General features: G+C 49.2%; 1 long non-coding RNA gene across 1 annotated transcript; it reads right to left on the bottom strand.

Annotated features, from left to right (window-relative positions):
- Positions 1-9,482: 9,482 nt before the first annotated feature.
- LOC139179359 (uncharacterized) lies at positions 9,483-13,446 on the bottom strand. Its single transcript, XR_011563731.1, has 2 exons — positions 13,333-13,446; positions 9,483-10,258 (listed from the first exon to the last, which is right to left on the bottom strand). It is a non-coding gene; the product is annotated as an uncharacterized lncRNA (long non-coding RNA).
- Between the last annotated feature and the right edge of the window lie 5,564 nt (positions 13,447-19,010).

The raw sequence follows: 19,010 nt of genomic DNA, 5'->3' as shown, positions 1-19,010 counted from the left end.
GAGGAGCCTGGAGGGCTGCAGTCCATGGAGTTGCAAAGAGTTGGGCATGACTGAGCGCCTGACACTTCACTACTACTTTCTCTGTGCTGAAGCCCCAAAGACGTACTGCTCATCAAACACCAGCCCGGCATGCGTGGACAACCTGTAAAGACTCGCTCCCATTCTCTGCTCTTCCGACCTGTTTACCAGTCTGAACTATTACTATAGCTGTGGCCAGACTCCCCTGGCCCCAGCCCATGGTGATGATGCCCACGTGTGGACCATGGTTCTGCATGTGCGATCTGATGAGCGAGGAGAAAGGAGGCACGCACGATAGCACTTCACAAGCAACGGTAGCCCCTAGATCACTGAGCAGAGATGCACTTGGTAGAACCATATCCTTGAACAAGGCATTTTCTCTGCGTTTCTCTCTGACTGAGAAAGTCGCAGCTCTGGGTGAGCGGGGTGGCTCTTCATCATGGTGCCTGGGACCCACCTGGTGTTTGAATCAGGAGGGCCCTCTTGTAGCTCAGGGTCACAGCAGATGGAATCAGCTTATTTTTACTTGCCCATAACCAGGAGTCCACTCCAGAACCAACCCTGGCTACATCTGGGAAGCACATAAAGAAAGCTCATCAAAGAAAATGAGAAACAAATCCATGCTGGTTTCTAAGAACCCCTGGGGACGGTGCTGCTGAAGGGAGATACTTCCTTTCTCCGCTGCAGGGACCCTCGCGATCAAGAAAGACAGTGGATTTTCAGGGAACCGTCACCTAAAACAATACCACTTATGTGTGCCAGGCAATGCCATCCTTTGTAGCAGCTTTTCTGCACTGGCTAGTTGCCAACATACTAAACCAATTGTGTGCAGACCCCTGCCCCTGAGGACCTAACTTCTCCAAAGCCCTTTCTGCCCCTTTGTCACAGAAATGTGTTCTCTTCTCTCCCTACTGGGAAAACAGTTGCCCCTTTAAGGACTTTGGCATGGGCCCCGAATCACCTGCTAAGAGAGCAAGGCAATCAGAAAAATCTACGTAAACACTGAGGTTCCCCTTCGCTAGACAATGACCAGAGTTCTTACGGCCCAGCCCCTCACACATCCAGGCCCTGGGATCAGCATTCTGAATGCTGACCTGTGCCCTCTCTTTACAAGCTCCGACTTATTCGCTGCCTCCTCTTGTTCTCAGTCTCTAGGGCATGCCTTTGCATTAGGCCTCCCGAAGGACACTCATGATGGCCCCAGAAATTCAAGCCAAGGCTCACAAGATGGGCCAGATGGCTTTCCTTCTCTGGTGCCAAAACTGTGGCGACTCTCTGAACCTCAGACTCTCACATGGGAGCTAGAAAATGACTACCCAGGCCAAGAAATCTGTCTTCTATTCAGAAGCAAAGTGACTGGTTATTGTTGAGGTCTGTGCCTCTGCACTGGCTGCTGCTGTTTAATATTTGTCTGTCTGTCTTGGGTCTTGGTTGCGGCTTGTGGGATCTTTGTTGCAGCTGCGGGATCTTCCTCGTTGTGGCTGGAGGCCTTAGTTTCCCCTCACTGAGTGGGATCTTAGTTCCCTGACCAGGGATCAAACCCACGTTCCCTGCATTGGAAGACGGATTCTCAACCACGGGACCACCAGGCAAGTTCTGGTACTGGTTGTTAAAGAGAGCACTAATAAAGAGCATGGGACAGCCTGCCCAGAAGGCCAAAGGAGCTTCCCACTTTCTGGGGGGGAGCCCAGCATGTTCTTGAGTGAGCCCCAGGCAGATGGACCTGCTCTCATGGTAGAGGCTGGAAGAGCAGAGAGTCTGCATGTTGGCTGCAGCTGGTCTAAGCTTCCTGGAAAGTTTTGCTCTGCTGCTTGGAAATTGTGCTAAGCTCTGCTGCAGATGGAGAGGTATGAGCTGTCTGAAAGGCACCCTCAACGTCTGTTAGGAGACACTGGACTATTCGTCTGTGTGTGTGTGTTTGAGTGTGAAGGTTAAAATGCTTTGTACAGGAAGAGATACAGGTACTTTGGGGAGACTGTTTCCAGCAGTAGTCTCTGTGTTGACAGTTCCTAGCTGCCGACAGGATGGTTGTATTCAGTTTTAGCTCATACGTGAACTTCCTCGGGGGATTGACAGGTCTGCTTCCCAAGGTTGTATGTACTGAGGGCACCTTCTGACTGAGGAAAAGGTGGTGAGTACACCTTAGCCCCTGCTGGAGACATTTCAGCATCAATAAATAGCCATGTCCCACCATGGCCAGAGGACAGCCAAGCAGCTGCTCTAAAGGGTGGAAGTGAAGTAGAAAAATCCAGAGTCATGTGACTGTATGAAAACCTGGAGAATTAGGTTTCCCCTACCAGGGACATTAAAAAGCAGACATTACTTTGCCAACAAAGGTCCATCTAGTCAAGGCTGTGGTTTTTCCAGCAGTCATGTATGGACGTGAGAGTTGAACTATAAAGAAAGCTGAGCGCTGAAGAATTGATGCTTTTGAACTGTGGTGTTGGAGAAGACTCTTGAGAGTCCCTTGGACTGCAAGGAGATCCAACCAGTCCATTCTGAAGGAGATCAGCCCTGGGATTTCTTTGGAAGGAATGATGCTAAAGCTGAAACTCTAGTACTTTGGCCACCTCATGCAAAGAGTTGACTCATTGGAAAAGACCCTGATGCTGAGGAAAATTGAAGGCAGGAGGAGAAGGAGATGACAGAGGATGAGATGGTTGGATGGCATCACCGACTCAATGGAAATAAGTCTGAGTAAGCTCTGGGAGTTGGTGAAAGACAGGGAAGCCTGGCATGTTGCAGTCCATGGGGTAGCAAAGAGTCAGTCATGACTGAGAAACTTTCACTTTTCACTTTACCAGGGGAATCACAGCAAAGCATGGAGCATTTTGTGAGGGAGGGAGGCTGGGAGAAATGAGACCAGTGGAAACCCCTGATATTTGATGGAATGGCCAAAAGGCTTGGAAAACAAGGAGTCTCAAGCTCAGTGTTATGAAAACAAAAGTGTTAGTCATGCATCTGTGTCCGATTCTTTGTGACCCCATGGACTGTGGACCTCCAGGCTCGTCTGTCCCTGGGACTCTCCAGGCAGGAACATTAGAGTGGGTGCCGTGCCTCCTCCAGGGACCTTCCTGACCCAAGGCTTGGACTCAGGCGTCCGGCACCGCAGGCAGATTCTTTACAGTCTGAGCCACGAGGGAAGCTCACGCTTGGTTTTATGGATATGAGTAATTTTGAGACTATGCTGCTTCAAGATGGGTCTTTTCACTGTCTCAAACCTTTAGTGAAGTCAGCTTCAATAAAAAATGACTGCATGAATGTATTTGGAAGAAAATCATGGAAAAGAGCCAAGTCCCAGGTCTTAGGGCAAGAGGATTGCTCTACAAGGGGACAGAGGGAGACGGTGGAGACACAGCCCGAAGAGCCTTGAGGAGTTCCTGGAACTTGCCTGAGAACTTGCCAGAATCTTGACCTTTCCACAGAACTTAAGATCGAGGCATTACGCCGATTTAATTTCAATCCCATCGACACAGGGACCCCAGCAGCTGCAGCAATCGAAGCAGAAAACACCTGTGAGTCACAGCGCACAGGACTCCACACTTAGTAGGCCCTCAGTGACTGGAAACCAAGATTAAAGTGGTGGTTATCAGTGAAGACTCTGATTTTTTAAATTGCCAAGCTTGTCTACTATGATAAGGAATTCCAGTTTTTATAAAATAAAAAATCCTGCTCCCTCTTGGTTAATTATGATCACAGGTGTTTGCTTGTTGGATTATGACACCATCATGACCCAGGTAGGGCCCCCACCTGGGAGGAGCTTGTCTGGATGTCAGGACAGCCCCCAAAGAGGTAGCCTCCTCCTTGCCCTGGACTTGACAAAGGCCAAGGGAATCTCGCGAAGGCATTGACCAACCACTGGCCAAATCTGGTTCGTGGGCCTGGTAAGGTTTAAATGGGGCTTCCCCAGAGGCACAGCCCGTAAGGAATCTGCCTGCAATGCAGGAGACCCGAGTTCGATCCCTGGGTTGGGAAGATCCCCTGGAGAAGGGAATGGCTACCCACTCCAGTATTCTTGCCTGGAGAACTCCATGGCAAGCTATGGTCCACGGGGTCGCAAAGTGTTAGACATGACTGAGAGACTAATACACACACACACACACAATATTTAAAGGACTAAAAAAGCAGAAGCCCCCTCCAAAAAAACAAACAAGGAATGTGAGACAGAGATCATTTGAGACCAACAAAGCCCCCAAATGTTGACCACTTGACCTTTCACAGGAAGTTTGCAGCCCTGAGGGTTAAGGCCATGCTGGCCGCAGATCCCCCAGCCCAGAGGAGGAGGGGGTCCCCGAGAGAGGGTGTTGCAGACGCTCTGAGTAGCTCCAAGTGCAGGGATGCACCTTGCACTCAGTCTGGTCCAGACGGAGGGCTCGGGATCGAGTCCCCCTCCTGGGGCCCCACGGAGAGGCCAGGGCTGACTGAGGGCCCGGGCAGATGCTGGCATGGCAGGTACACCACCCGCTGTCCCAGGAAGCCGGGAGGGAGACCCTGGCAGGAGCAGCTGGCTCCGCCACGGGAGGCGCTGGAGTGGGCCCCTTGGGGATGGTCGAGTCTGTCAGGGAGGCGGGAGGTGGGATGTAGGCCTGGGGAGGGGAGGAGGCTCAGAGGGTAGCCCAACCTGGGGGCTGAGCCCCGGGTGAGTGGGGAGTTGGGCCACCTCCTCCAAAACCAGCACTCTGGGTCGGTATGATCCTACCGCGTGTGTGCATGCTTGTGTGCTCAGTCACTTCAGTCGTGTTCGATTCTGCGAAACTATGGACTGCTGCCCGCCAGGCCCCTCCATCCATGGGATCCTCCAGGCAAGGATACTGGAGTGGGTTGCCATGCCCTCCTCCAGGGGATCTTCCTGACCCAGGGATCGAACCGTCTCCTGCAGGAGGATTCTCCTTTACTGCAGGCGGATTCTCTACCTCTGAGCCACTGGGGAAGCTGAGATCCTACCTCAACCGTGTGTAAGTGGCCTGCCTCTGCCCCTCCTGCGTCTGAGCTCTTCGTGTTCAGTCTCTGCTCATGTTTCCCCACCACTCTGCTGGGAAAAGAGAGGACACCCAGGCTGCAGGCTTCCCCAAGCCCACCCTCATCCACACACAGCCTGCGGGAGGTTTCCCATCTCCACAGGCGGCACATCTGGGTTTAGAGTAAGAAAGACAGTAGAGGGACTTCCCTGGTGGGCCACTGGTTAAGAATCCCCCTTGTAAATCCGGGGACGCGAGTTCGATTCCTGGTCAGGGAACTAAGATCCCGCATGCCGCACGTTTGCAGGAAAGACCTCCCAGGAGGCAGTGAAGGTCTCGCACGCAGCAGCTAGGACCCGATGCAGCCAAATAAATAATTATTTTTTAAAGAAATACAATATTATCTGACAACTGGACTTCACATCGTGTGTTCTGTTTGAATCTTTTTGTTTGTTTGGGTTTTGGCGCTGCAGGCATTCCTGCAGAGTGGAGTTTGAAGAAAGGGGCATTCTTCTCAGGGAACAAATCCCACCACATCACCCAAGGCCAGGCTCTTAGGCCAAAGCATCTGAATGATGGTGTGGAATCACAGGGGCCACCTTAGAGAGTAAGAGGATGTGCCCCAGACAAGCCCTGGTGGCCACGCAGGTGACTGTCTGGGCCCCATGGGGTGGGGGCCCGGCTGCGATGACGGAGGCTGTGGGACTGGGAGCTCAGGTGGCCTGACCAGCGGCTCCTGGTGTTGGAACCTCCCCGCCCCCGCCAGGCGTGCCCGCGTCTGACTGCTGGTTGGTATTCTTGGGCATTTTTCAGGAACCAGAAAGGTCAAATTAGGGGACGGTTGTTTCAAGCTCCCAGACAGAAGGGATCTTGTTTGCTGTATTCCCTGCAGAACCCTCCTGCTCATAGCAGAGCACGCCTGGAAGACACACAAATATCCGTTGATGCTGGGCATGTTGAAAGCTCTATTTTTAAAGGGAAACCAGCTCATTTTATAAAGAAGGGGCAGATCGGTACCCAGGCAGGGTTTGGTGCAGCAAGCTATTCCAGAAATTCTTTCCCTCCAAACCCAGTCACTTCTTTGAGCTCCTAATGTGTGTGTAACCCTGGTAGAAACAGGAAAATGGGAGGGACTCACAGGTTCTTAACTCGAGACGAGAAAAGGAACCAACTTGCGGCTGACTTACCTGGCCAACCCGACCCTGCCACGCAGTCTGGAGCTTCCGTTTCAAGCCCAGTCAATCGCTTTCACGTATTTCCTGAGTGGAGGGAAGGCCAGGTGGCTCAGTGGTAAAGAATCTGCCTGCCAATTCAGCAGATGCAGGTTCGATTCCTGGGTTGAGAAGATCCTTTGAAGGAGGAAATGGCAGCCCACTCCACTATACTTGCTTGGAAAATTCCACAGAGGAGCCTGGCTGGCTACAGTCCATGACGGGTCACAAAGAGTCAGACATGATTGAGCACGCATGCGTTTCCTGAATGGAGAATAAGCTCAGGTCTTAGGAGTCAGAAAGCCCCAGGTTCCAATCCCAGCCCTGCCACACCCTGTTGTATGACCTGAGTCAGGTAAGCGATTTAGTCTAAGCCTGAGTTTTTCATCTGTGCAATGGAGATAATATAGTATCCATCTCTGAGTGTTAGTATGAGGAGTAAATGAAACAGTGGAGGTTGTATATCTAGAAGGGTACCAGGAACACAGCAGAAGTTTAATAGAGTTTAACTATTATTATTGGGCTTTTTTTTTTTTTTTTGTCTTCTCTGCCTAGAACCCACAACATAACCCTCCACTCTTTCTCTAAGGCTCAGTCATATGACACTCCTCTGAAAGGAAGCTTCCACGGACATTTCCCCACTCATAAATGTCTCCTTTGTGCTTTCATTGTAACCTGTGAACGCTTTGTCCTGGATTCACTACCTTTATTTTTATGGTCAACTCCAGTACCTGTCTCTTGGCCAGACCGAGAGCTCCCTGAAGTCAGGGCGCTGTGTTACTTAACGCTTCCCCTCCTAGCTTGCATGGCTTTTGGTCATGTTAGGGGTTTAAGCATTTGCTGGGTAAATGAACAGAAAGGCAATATTGCATAGTTTAAGGGATAAATGATTGTTACAGATAGTCAGGGCTTATCTCAGGTCTGAGGAAGAGGCAAAAGGGACTAACACTTGTGGACTATGTTCAAAGAAGGAAAGACAATTTGATAAAAAGAAGTGAGGAAAGATAAGAAGTGAAGGTTTTGATATATTATCTATCTATCTATATATATATATTTTTTTTAAAGAACTCTGTTTAAACAGGGTGATGATCATGTGTTTTTGAGCTTAATTGCTACCCTCAGCATAGTTATTTAACATTTGAAGTTTTCTAGCATTCTTAGATTATTTAACGGTAGTTCTATTATATTCCAGGGCTTCCTAAGTGGGCTCTAGTGGTAGAGAATCTGCCTGCCAATGCAGGTTACAAAAAGAGACACAGGTTCGGTCCCAGGGTGGGAAAGATCCCCTGGAGGGCGGCATGGCAACCCACTCCAGTATTCTTGCCTGGAGAGTCCCATGGACAGAGGAGCCTGCTGGGCTACAGTCCACAGGGTTGCAAAGACTTGAACACAAGTGAATCGACTTAGCACACACACTATTATATTCCAGAGGTTGACATTAATACGTTGGTTATGTTTATTTCCAGCGAACATCAGAAGGTGTATTAATTAGCACACTGGGTGTCAGATTTTATTGTTTTGTTGGTGGAGTGAGTCGTACTTGTTGGATTGGTAGACAAGTTGTTCAAAATCCTTGCCTTCCCATGAGGAGAGCATAAGCAACTCGTGTTCTTTGGAACGGCCTCCAGGTCTTAGAATTCCACTAGGCCCTGTGTCTATCGCTTAAAGAGAAGGCTGTCATCTGACCAATTAGCTGAATCTTGCCGCTAGCGTCTTGTCACATCTGCTTTCTCAAGTGAAAGGACGGAGAGCCGGCGCTTGGAGAGCTCACTAACCAGGCGGTCTGATGCTTACTCCTGCTGGCTGATGAGCATCTCTGGGTGTCAGAATTCGGCTCGAGACTTGCGTTTTCTGTGACAGGCTGAGAGGCAGAGGGAGAGGATGCTCATGGCCCTCACTTCCCCCCACCACTGACACCTGCAGAGGGATAAGCGCGATACTGTGACGGTGAGCAGCCACCGGCTCAGGTCATCGTGGACAAGCAGGTTAGGAAGCAGTAGGAGCAATGAAAATGGAAAAGAAAACAAGGGGCGGGACCCCGAAGACAGCAGAATCGGCAGGACCTGGTGGCTATGGTGCGATGGGCACTACAGTCTGGATGTTTATCTACCCCCCGAATTCACACTGCAGTCCCAACCCGAGAAGGTGATGGCCTCAGGAGCCGAGGCCTTTGGGAGCTGATTGCGTGGTGGCGCCCCCAAGAGCGGGATCCGTGCCCTTGTGTAGGGTGAATCTTTTCTGAAACGTGTATCTACTGGCTGCGGCAGGGCTGTCGCTGCACACGGCATCGTCGGTCTTTGTCGAGGCACGAGCCCCCAAGAACAGGATCCATGCCCTTATATAGGGTGAATCTTTTCTGAAACATTTATTATTTGTTTGGCTGCGGCGGGGCTGTTGCTGCACACGGCATCGTTGGTCTTTGTCGAGGCGCGCAGGATCTTTGGTTTCGGCGTTTGAACTCTTAGTTGTGGTATGTGAGCTCCAGTTCCCTGACTGGGGATCGAACCTGGGTCCCCTGCATTGGGAGTGTGGAGTCTTAGCCCCTGGAACATCAGGGAAGTCCCAGTGCCCTTATACAAGAGACCCTGGAGAGCTTTTTCTCCCTTTCTACCCTGTGGGGTACATGAAGTTTGTGACCTACAAGAGGGCTGTCACCCAACCATGCTGGCACCCTGATCTCAGATTGCCAGCCTCCAGAGCCATGCGAAATGCATTTCTGTTTTTTACAGAAAGTCGCCTGGTTTGTGATATTGTTATATGAGCAGCACCAGGAGACAGAGACAGGTGCTGATGCTGACCCTGCACGAGAAGAGGCATGGCTTCTCTATCCTAGAAGCAGACTCTCCCCTAAATCTGAGGGCAAGTTTGTGTAGAGGTCCAAGCTGTCCCCATAGCTTACTCTCCAGGTCATGCATTTCCTGGGAGCTTGCCTTCCATTTGCAGCCTCCTGTTTTACCCAGAAACGCATCCCCAACATCCAGATTTAGAAACAAATATATCTTCTGCCCTATAACATGGCTTTGGTAAAAGGGTTTTCTACGCATCAGGGCAAAGTAAAGGGACACCACAGCCATAGAAGGTATTGTTGTTGGACACGTCTCCGTTGACACTGGGGCTCCTCGACTGTGAAACAACAGGCCCTTTGTGGTCTTTTGGAGCTCCCTGGTTGAGCAGAATCTCCTGTCTCAGCATCTTCCTGCTGTTTTAAGAAATAAGTCAACAAATAAAGATGAATATCACACTCCTCATTGTTGATATCCACAACATCATCAAACAAAAGAGAACACAAACCACCTTATTTTGGCTTTTTATTTGCCATCACTTTAGTTGAGACCATCTGCTCTCCCAGGGAGCCTTGTAAAAATACAGATTCCTGGGCCCAGCCCCCCACCCGCCGGTTCTGGTTTTGCAACTATGAAAGAGAGACTGTCTCTCCCACTGGAGAGTCAGCTGCGTTTATTTTTAAGGAACCTCTGCTCCTTTGTTCTAGGACAGGCCACAGGCTTGAGTGAAGACAGAACTTTCCATGTGTTCTGTGCCAATGTCCATGTGGTCTTGTTTGGTTGCAGCCTCTCACTGCATTAGTAATAAATTGCCTTCAGGTCCAGGCCAGCTCTGTTCTCCACGAGGGCTCCCCCAACGTCTCCATTTGGCTTCAGCCTTCTGTTTCTGAATCGGCCTTGGCAGGTTTAGAAGGTGCCTTGGAGACATTTCTGTGCCCACTGAGCAACCTGACGTGGCACAGGGCTCTGGCTAAGAGGGCTGATGGGGAGAGCGCGGTCTAGGCTTCAGAACGCAGCACATGACAGAGACTGACCGCGGGAGGAGGCTTCGGAGAAGACATTTCTAAGGTTTTCTGAGACACGCAGGCAGAATCTGATTTTGAGGCATAAAAATGCAGCCTGGGGGAAGAGTTGGAGAGGTTGCCAACTCTGTTCCCGTTTCTGTATTTTAACTGCCTGCTCAAAGCTTGGCTTAGGTAAAATGTGGCTGTTCGTGGGTGGGTCTGCATACATCTTCTTAGGCCCTTATACCTCAGTGTGAATGAATGTATTAACACTGGGTCCTTTCCTGGAATCGGGAAAGAAAAGAGAACGATGGTTGGACATGAAAAGCAGGAAGGGCGAGGGGGATGAGGGGCCCCGAAGACAAACTCTGGCTCATTGGCAACCGTGCCTGATACGGGGAGGGCATGGGGTGTAGAGGCAGACGCGCTCCCAGCAGGCTAAGGGCACCGGGACCTGGGCTGACATGTTCTTTGGAAACATTTCACACAAAAGCCGTGAACTTGAGTGGATACAGGAGCATCTTCAACACCTTGAGGTCTTTATCTTTCTCATGTCCCCCAGTAATGTTTTTCTTCAAAGAATTTTTTTTAATGAGCACCATTTTTAAAGTCTTTATTGAATTTGTTTCAATATTGTTTCTATTCTGGGTCTTGGTTCCTTGGCCGTGAGGCACGTGGGATCTCAGTTCCCCGACCAGGGATTGAACCGTATCCCGTGAACTGGAAGGTGAAATCTTACCACTGGACTGTCAGAGAAGTCCCCGTCAGCGACGCCTGTGTTTGTGTTTATTTTCCATTATAACTGATGACAACGTTTGAATATAGCTTCCTCTGCTGTACAGTAGGACCTTGTGGCTATCTTATAAAAACAGTAGTTTGCCTCTGCTAATACGAAACTCCTGATTTATCCGTCCCCCTGATTTAGCAGTGATTTTTTTAAAAAAGCAAAAATCATGGAGAAGACTTAGCCGCAGACTCTATGTTTATGAATAGAATTAAATAGGAAATTCAAATGTATTGTTGTTATGGTAAGACAGACCTAACACGACATTCACCACTTGAACCATTTTTAAGTGCGCAGCTCAGGGGCGCTAAGTAGGTTCACACTGTTGTGTAACCATCACCACCATCCATCTCCAGAACTGTTTCATCTTCCCGAGCTGAAACTTTGTGTCCATGAAACACTAACTGCCCATCACCCCTCCCTCCAGCCCCTGGGAACGACTGTTCTTTCTGTGCCTATGACTTATGCCAAGATTTTATAATATGGATCCTCTAAGATAAAGCTGAAACTCCAGTACTTTGGCCGCCTCATGCGAAGAGTTGACTCACTGGAAAAGACTCTGATGCTGGGAGGGATTGGGGGCAGGAGGAGAAGGGGACGACAGAGGATGAGATGGCTGGATGGCATCACTGACTCAAGGGACGTGAGTCTGAGTGAACTCCGGGAGTTGGTGATGGACAGGGAGGCCTGGCGTGCTGTGATTTATGGGGTCGCAAAAAGTTGGACACGACTAAGCGACTGAACTGAACTGAACTGAAGATACAGCTCACATGCTTATACCCTAAGAGTGTCTCTCTCTCCTTGGATAAAATGAGCTGCCTGCTCTGTCTGGTGGGTTTTCCTGTGTTTTGACCATTTGTGTCTCCAAGACTCCTTTACTACAGGGTCACCTTCCTCTTGCGCTTCCCCGGTGTCACAGAGGTGAAGAATCGGCCTGCAATGCAGGAGCCACAGGAGACCCAGGTTAGATCCCGGGGTCTGGAAGATCCCCTGGGGGAGGGCATGGCAATGCACTGCAGTGTTCTTGCCTGGAGAATCCCATGGACAGGGGAGCCTGGTGGGTCACAGTCTATGGGGTTCCGAAAGAGTCGAACATGACTTAGCGACTCGACAGTAACAGTGCTGGCAGGTGATTGGTGGGTCTGCTAATCTGATCAGTCTGGAGACATCGCTGGGCGACGCCAGGCGTTCAGCCACACGCCGCATGCTCAGGACCCACTTGCTCTAAAAACCACAACACAAAGCAAGGCAGACCGCCCCAGCTGGCTCAGAAACTGGCTCTCTGACCAGCCTGCCATCTCTCAGGGAGGCAGGTTCAAGGTAGCTAATAAGTAACTTGGTTGTAATTTTTGTTTAGCTATGTGAATTTCACAGGCAGCTTAACTGTACTTGCATAAGTAAACCATGTAATCACAAGTTGGGCCCTTTCCATCTGTCGTCTTCCACCAGGAGGACTGCTCTGACTGAGGATCCTTATTTGGGGTTAATACTGAATCAAAGGAGTTTTTAAAGCAAGAGGGGAGAGCAAAGCACTACTTTTTTTTTTTTTTTCAACTCAGAAACCTTTGAGACCCAATCGTGTCTAACTCAAACACCCATTCTCAGCTTCCCTTCTGGATTCTTCTATAGCTTGTCAATGGGTATCTAAATCCTAGCTACTGCGTAATTGACCGGCTTCCTGGTTTAATGACCTAGCCGAGCATATTCTCAACCAATCAATTTTGCTCCTGAAATGCCAGCGCCCTGCTCTGGGGGAAGGAGGGGGGTCAATTAATCCTTGTTTGCTTTTTAATTCCTGTTCCGAACATAGTACATTCACACATGGGTTAATTTTTAAATCCACTCTCCTCTTACTTCACTGCTTTCTTTAATTCGCCTGGAAACCTCAGTGACACTAAAACCCTATCAACCTCTTCTTATTGCTTATGCAGCCTCATTAAATAGCTCAGCAAATACCTGACCTGGTCATTTCCCAGACTTCTCCTGGTAGCAATTGTCCAAAGTCCTCTTAATTTTTCTGTTCCCAGCTGAAGTCCTTCAGGGTAGGGGTTTTTAGGAATTGCTGACACCTCTCTGTCTTAAGGGCTTCCCTGGTTGCTCAGTGGTCAAGAATCCCTGCAATGCAGGAGACCTGGGTTTGATCCCTGGAAGATCCCCTGGAGAAGGAAATGGCAACCCACTGCAGTATTCTTGCCTGGAGAATCCCATGGACAGAGGAGCCTGGCGGGCTGCAGTTCACCAGGTCACAAAGAGTCAGACATGATTTAGCTACTAAATAATGATAACAACAAGAACAACTCCATCTTGCTCTGGCATGGAAGGGATGGGGGGACTTTCCTTAGGCCATCTGAAAGCCTGTTCCCAGGTCCTCTTTCTCAGTAAATCCAGCAAATCTGTGAGCGCAGACCCCGCTGAATTTTCAGGGATTTAAGAGGCAGGAATATGGATGAGGTATCAGGAGCCATGGACGCAGAAATGAGTCAGTGTCAGGCCGTTGCATCTCCTTCGGCAATGACCTTGCCAGGCATGTAAACAGAATCTCATCCTTCTGGTTTAATGCTGATTTTTACTTACGCTGCAGCTTGGAGACTTCAGAAAATAGCAGGAATGGCAGTATGGCAGTCAGCACAGGAGAAATGAGTCCCACGTAGTCTCCCCTCCCATCCCGAGCCTCTGACCCAGCCAGGAGTCCCAGGAGTACCTGGGCTGGGTTTAGACACTTTGAGCTCCAGCCCCAGGCTTCATCTCTTGGCCAGGGGGTCAGATCTGTCCAAGGTCCAGACTGGTTTGATTCTGGTGTGCGGCCAGCGTTGTTGGAATATACCAGCTTTACTAAGTAATTTAGTAATGTACTTTAGTAATGTGCAGTCGGCTTGGGTATAATAACCTTGAAGCCGAAGATCAGTCAGAAAAGCGTTAAGCAGGTCTACTGGGAATCTTTTACAGCATCTGAGCGGCCTGCCTGGATTTGGCTAATGCGCGTTTCCTCTCGCCTGACAGAGCGCACAGCGCCTCCAAACCCAGGGGAGGCGCCCCCAGGGACAGCGGCCTCCGCGCCTTCCCAGGATAGTCACGCGTGGGACTTGGCGGCTCGCAGCTTCTAAGCAGTTCTCAAAAGCAAGCTAGGAAGCAGGCAGCCGACCTTTGGGAGTTTTGATCTTGTAATTTTCGGCTGGAATGTTTAATATGATAGCTAAAAATAAACGGGCGAACAGGTACTTTTTCATAAGGCCGCTGATAAGTCTCAGAAAAAGTCCGAGGAATGAAACATTCCAGTCGTTTCTGGTATCATGGAGAGAGGCTGAGCAGAGACGCAGAGCAAGGCTCCAGGCTCCCTTCCTGATCAGGCCCAGCTGCTCCCCAGGTGCCCCAAGCCTAACTAACGCGGATCTGACCCGTACAGATTGTCCCGCGGGCTGCTGATAGCAGCATTAGAGACCTGGCCGAGGTTGTGTTAGAGGTCATATTATGCATGAAAACACAGCTAAGCTAATGCCACGCAGCAAGGCCGCGGGGGAGCCGACAGCTCCCAGGAGAAAGGCTTTTTGTTTTCAGGCTTATGGGGCTCCTGTGGGGTTATTTCCAGGGTGTCTGTCTTTACTCTCGTCTCCTTCCAATTCTGCCCCCAAAGCCACCAGGCGAGAACGAGAGTGGAGGGCTGTAAACCTAAGATGACCAATTTAGAGTAAAAAATAAAACGCTGAGCCTGCAGGAAGGGGCGAGCATCCTTCTTCCATCCCACGTGGAAACATTTTGGTGACTTCCGCTGTAAAAACTACCTGGGAGTATACTATACCCACACGTGTTTGTGGTCCAGGTTCCGTGCCTTTAACATCCAGGATGCTCGTTTAGCAGTTGTTTTGACTTTTGCAAAATCTGAGTTGTGCAAACCTGTCTGGGTGGGGCAGTTGCATAAGCTAGGATGTTACAGTTCAGCTTCTGGGTGGTTGACTGGGATTGAATGCATCCATGTATCGGTGACTGAACCCAGAACTGGGAGGGTAGGAAAAAATCCTACATAAACACATGCACACACGTGTCTGTTTGCTTGCTTAGCTATTTAACATCTTCTGTCTTAGCCTGAATTTCTTGAAAGAGGAGCCTAAAAGGGGCTTGCTTGCCTGCTAGTCATTACTTGGGAGTGTCCCCAGTACTGTGGAGCAAATGTGAGACAGAGCAAGGGGACAGAGTGAGGAATGTCAGAACAAAGATGCGTGACCCAGCCAGCCATGCTTCAAGCATCTGGTGCTCCTTCCTGCTGGAACCTTCTGAGAAGCCCCCTGTGACCCTCTTAGAACTGGCTGCCCAAGTGGCCAGGAAGGATGGACTTCTCCCAGAGTCCAGCTGCCACTGCCCAGGGGGCCGCACTCCCCCCAGCCCACTCTGGGTGCCTGGTGAGCGTCGAGTAGCCCGATTGGGGGAGCCCCAGGGCTGGAAACAGGAGCTTAGGGGAGAAGGCTGAGGATGAGGCTTCCCTGAGCCGTGTCCATGGGGAGCTGGGCCGAGTGGAGTGGACCTGATCCCCATTGTGATGACTGGAGCACGGGGAGGCCAGGAGGAGTCCTGCTGAAGAGCAGAGCGTTGTGGGAAAGCAGGGTGAGAGGCTTGCGCTCAGGGCAGTGGGAGCGGTGGGAGCCCTGGTGCAGCTCTGCTCTTCCTCCTTCAGCCTCAGAAATGAGGGTACTCTCTTCCTCTGTGTATATGGAGGGCGTCTCTCCCATGAGAGTCTCATGAGCTTCTTCAGGGGACACAGGGGAGGTCAGCGTGTCCTTCTTGTACTGCTGAACATTGGGCCTTGGCTTTCTATCCAGCAGGAATTCTTTTCTATTGGGTCAGGGTTATGGACACGCAAAGATTCCCTTCGGTGGGAATCTCCTCCTCCTCATCTCCTTCCCAAAGACTGAGCAAGTCGGAGAAGCTGGTCCCTAGAAGTTAGGGAGAGCGGTGTAGCATCCAGAAATGGAACTGGAGGCAATTAGGAACACTTTCCTAATTGAAAAGCTTCATTGAGCAGCTTCGTCGCATTTCTTGCTACTTGGGGCTCACCATGAAATGTGGAAGCTGCGGTGTTCATTTGCAGCAGGAAAGAAACAGATGAATCTTCCAAGTACATTTTTGCCTAAAATTGCAGCAGCTACAGAAAGCAAGTAACATAGGAGACAAAATAATTGAAATCAGTAAAATGCAAGAAAATCAAGAGATGGGGCTCAAAGCAGAGAGCAGCTTCTTTTAAGGGCGAATTCTGGAGCTATATGCTTTTTCCCCCTCCCGGCCACAGGCAGGCCACTACCCTGCAGACATCAATAGACACGGTGTGCTGGTTTGCATTTCCAGGGATTCTGAATGAGAAAATCCTTATTTGTCAAAATGTAATGGCTTTCTCATGACACAGACTGAGAGAGAATAACTGCAAAATGCATGTCTCACAGAGGACTTGTATTCAGAATATTATTATAAAGCATTTTAAAAACTCCCTTATAAGAAGATAAACAACTTGATTAAAAAATGGGCAGAACATCTGAATAAAAACTTCACCATAGAAGAAGTACAGGTGGCAAATAGATACACACAAAGATGTTCAATACCATTAATTATTAAGGAAATGCAAATTAAAACTACATTGGGCTAACACTGCACGCCCACTAGAAGAGCTAAAACTGGAAAAGTTGGCAATGTGTCGGTGTGGAGCTAGCGGAACCCTCACCTGCCATCCGTGGGAATGGAAAATGGTAGCCGCTTTGGGAAAGTTTGAAAGTGTCTTCTAAAGTTAAACATATACTCACTATATGACCCAGTAATCCCACTTTTTATTGTTATTTGTAACAACTCCAAATGGGAAACAAGCCAAATGTCCATCAACTGGTGAATGGCTAACTGCTTTGTGGCAAATGTACTGGGCCATCACTCAGCAGTGACAGGCATCAACGATTCACACACAGGATAACGTGGGTGCGTCTCATGAGTGACGCCAAGTGACAGAAGCCAGACACAAAAGTCCAAGTGTTGTGAGATCCTGTTGTTGTTATTGTTCAGTTGCTCTGTTGTGTCCGACTCTGTGTGATCCCATGGACTGTAGCCCGCCAGGCTCTTCTGTCCATGGTATATGCCAGGCAAGAATACTGGAGTGGGTTGCCATTTCCTTCTCCAGGGAATCTTCCCAACCCAGGGATCCAACCCATGTCTCTTGCTCTGCAGGCAGATCCTGTACAGCTGAGCCACCAGGGAAGCCCTTGCGTGATCCTATTTATGTGAGATTCTAGAAAAGACAAACCCGATGGTAAGAGAACAGATTGGTGAATGCCAGGGGCTTCAGGAGGCGAAGGGGATTGACTGTCAGGGACGCGAGGGGACTCTGGGGGGTGGAAATGTTCCATGTGCTGATTGTGGTAATGGTGGGCAACTGTGATCAGGTGTGAACACTCAACAAACAGCACAATTAAATGATGAATTTTATTGTGTATAAATTAGGCTTTAATAAAACTGATTAAAATGTTGTAGCTTTCTGAACAAAGATACTTGACAACTTTTGGATAGGACAGCAAAGGAGAGACACTTGTCATCCTCTGGGGACCCTCAACCTGGCAGAGGGTAGACACTGTCTGCTCCCAAGCACAAGAATCATAAGCTGAGGCTTGGCACTCGGAAACTTCCACACCTTGGAAGTGAGCACGGACCTGGGTCAAGGAGAAAAGGGCACCGGAGGCAGGGCCTCCCTGGTGAATTCTTGGTCATAAAGATAAATTCCAAAGGATGTGTAAAGGATATATCCTCAAAAGGGTATAAGCCTGAACTAAATTAAAGATTTTCTTTTTCTTATAATAGGAAAACCAGGCAGCTCACTGGCTATAAGTGGTAAGGAATAAGATAAAGAAAAAATTTTCAAAGTAAAGGAATGTTGAAATAAAGGTGCAAAGAGAGGCAAATTGGCTTTTCCACAAGGAGGAGGGTCACTCGCCCACCAGGCAGGATTCCTCTGCATGTGAGAGCCGCTTTGGTTACCCACACATGTCATAGCTGCCGAATATTTCCCATAGGTTCAGCTTTCAGATCTCGGAGGAAGGGTACGCTATAGACAGTATCTAGTTTTCTGTTGAAACACACATTTTTCCTTCCCGGGGTTTCTGGAAAGGCTTCCTGGAACCACAGGGAGAGGAAGCTGCCTTTTGGTTGTGGATTTTTGTTGCTGCCTTTCTATTTCTCAGGCTCTGTCTCTGCTGCAGTCAGATGCCTTTTCCCCTGCAGAACTCACTGCTAAAGAACACTTCAATGGAATAGAGATTTATTTTTCTGAATGCCTTGGATAACTTTGCTGCCCTGAGGATCAGGCGGCCTCTGGGTCCCAATCATATAATCGTCTTCATGCTGCCGCTGCCGAATGGTGTCACCTTTGTGAGAATGAAGAGGGAAGAGCCCGCTCAATGCACAGCACGTGATCAAGGTCAAGTTCCCACCTTTTAATTTTTTTAAAGATTTTTTAAAGGTTTTAAAAATAATATACATTTCTTGAAAGTTAACATGTGCATGATAGGAAAGCGAAGAACACAAGAAGCAGAAGGCATGCGTAATCACAGGCAGTTCACTGTTGGGTGCGTCCCTTGGGCCTCGTTGGTGTGTGTGAGACCAGCCTGTGTGTGGCGTACGGTGTAGTCAGGGCCACTGCGTGCATGTCTGGAGGGCAAGCTGAAATCTTTATTTGAAGTGTGCGGCCTTTCCAGACGTGTAAAAGTACACAACCTATTTTGAAAATAGAGAGTTAAGGGAAACAGCTTTTAAGTATTTTTTTTCTGTTAATTCATAGGAATAGTTGCATTTGGGGAGTGGAGTTGTCTCAGATATTTTTGATGTGGGCCGTTTTTAAAATCTGTGTTGAGTCTGCTTCTGTTTTATGTTTTGGTTTTTTGGCCACAAGTCGTGTAGGATCTTAGCTCCTCAACCAGGGATCAAACCAGCAACCCTGCCCTGGAAGGTGAAGTCGTAACCACCGGACTGCCAGGGGAATCCCACGTTCGTACACCTTACAGTCATCCTCTCCTCCTCTGCCCCAGTCTCCAGGCTCCGAAGACTGGCAGTGGGTGGGAAATCACACTAACAGGCATAGTTTCATGGCTTTGGAACATAAAAGCTCACTCGCAAAACTGTATCTGCTTGGATCAACTTCTATAACAAATCTTTCTCCCCACACTAACAGTATATCTGTACTAAGAACGTCGAAATCAACTTCCTACACTATTTTAAGAATTATGTGGAAACTC

Source organism: Bos indicus, chromosome 24 (genome assembly GCF_029378745.1).
Source record: "Bos indicus isolate NIAB-ARS_2022 breed Sahiwal x Tharparkar chromosome 24, NIAB-ARS_B.indTharparkar_mat_pri_1.0, whole genome shotgun sequence".
Lineage (NCBI taxonomy): Eukaryota > Metazoa > Chordata > Mammalia > Artiodactyla > Bovidae > Bos > Bos indicus.
This window is presented reverse-complemented; position numbering and strand designations above follow the sequence as displayed.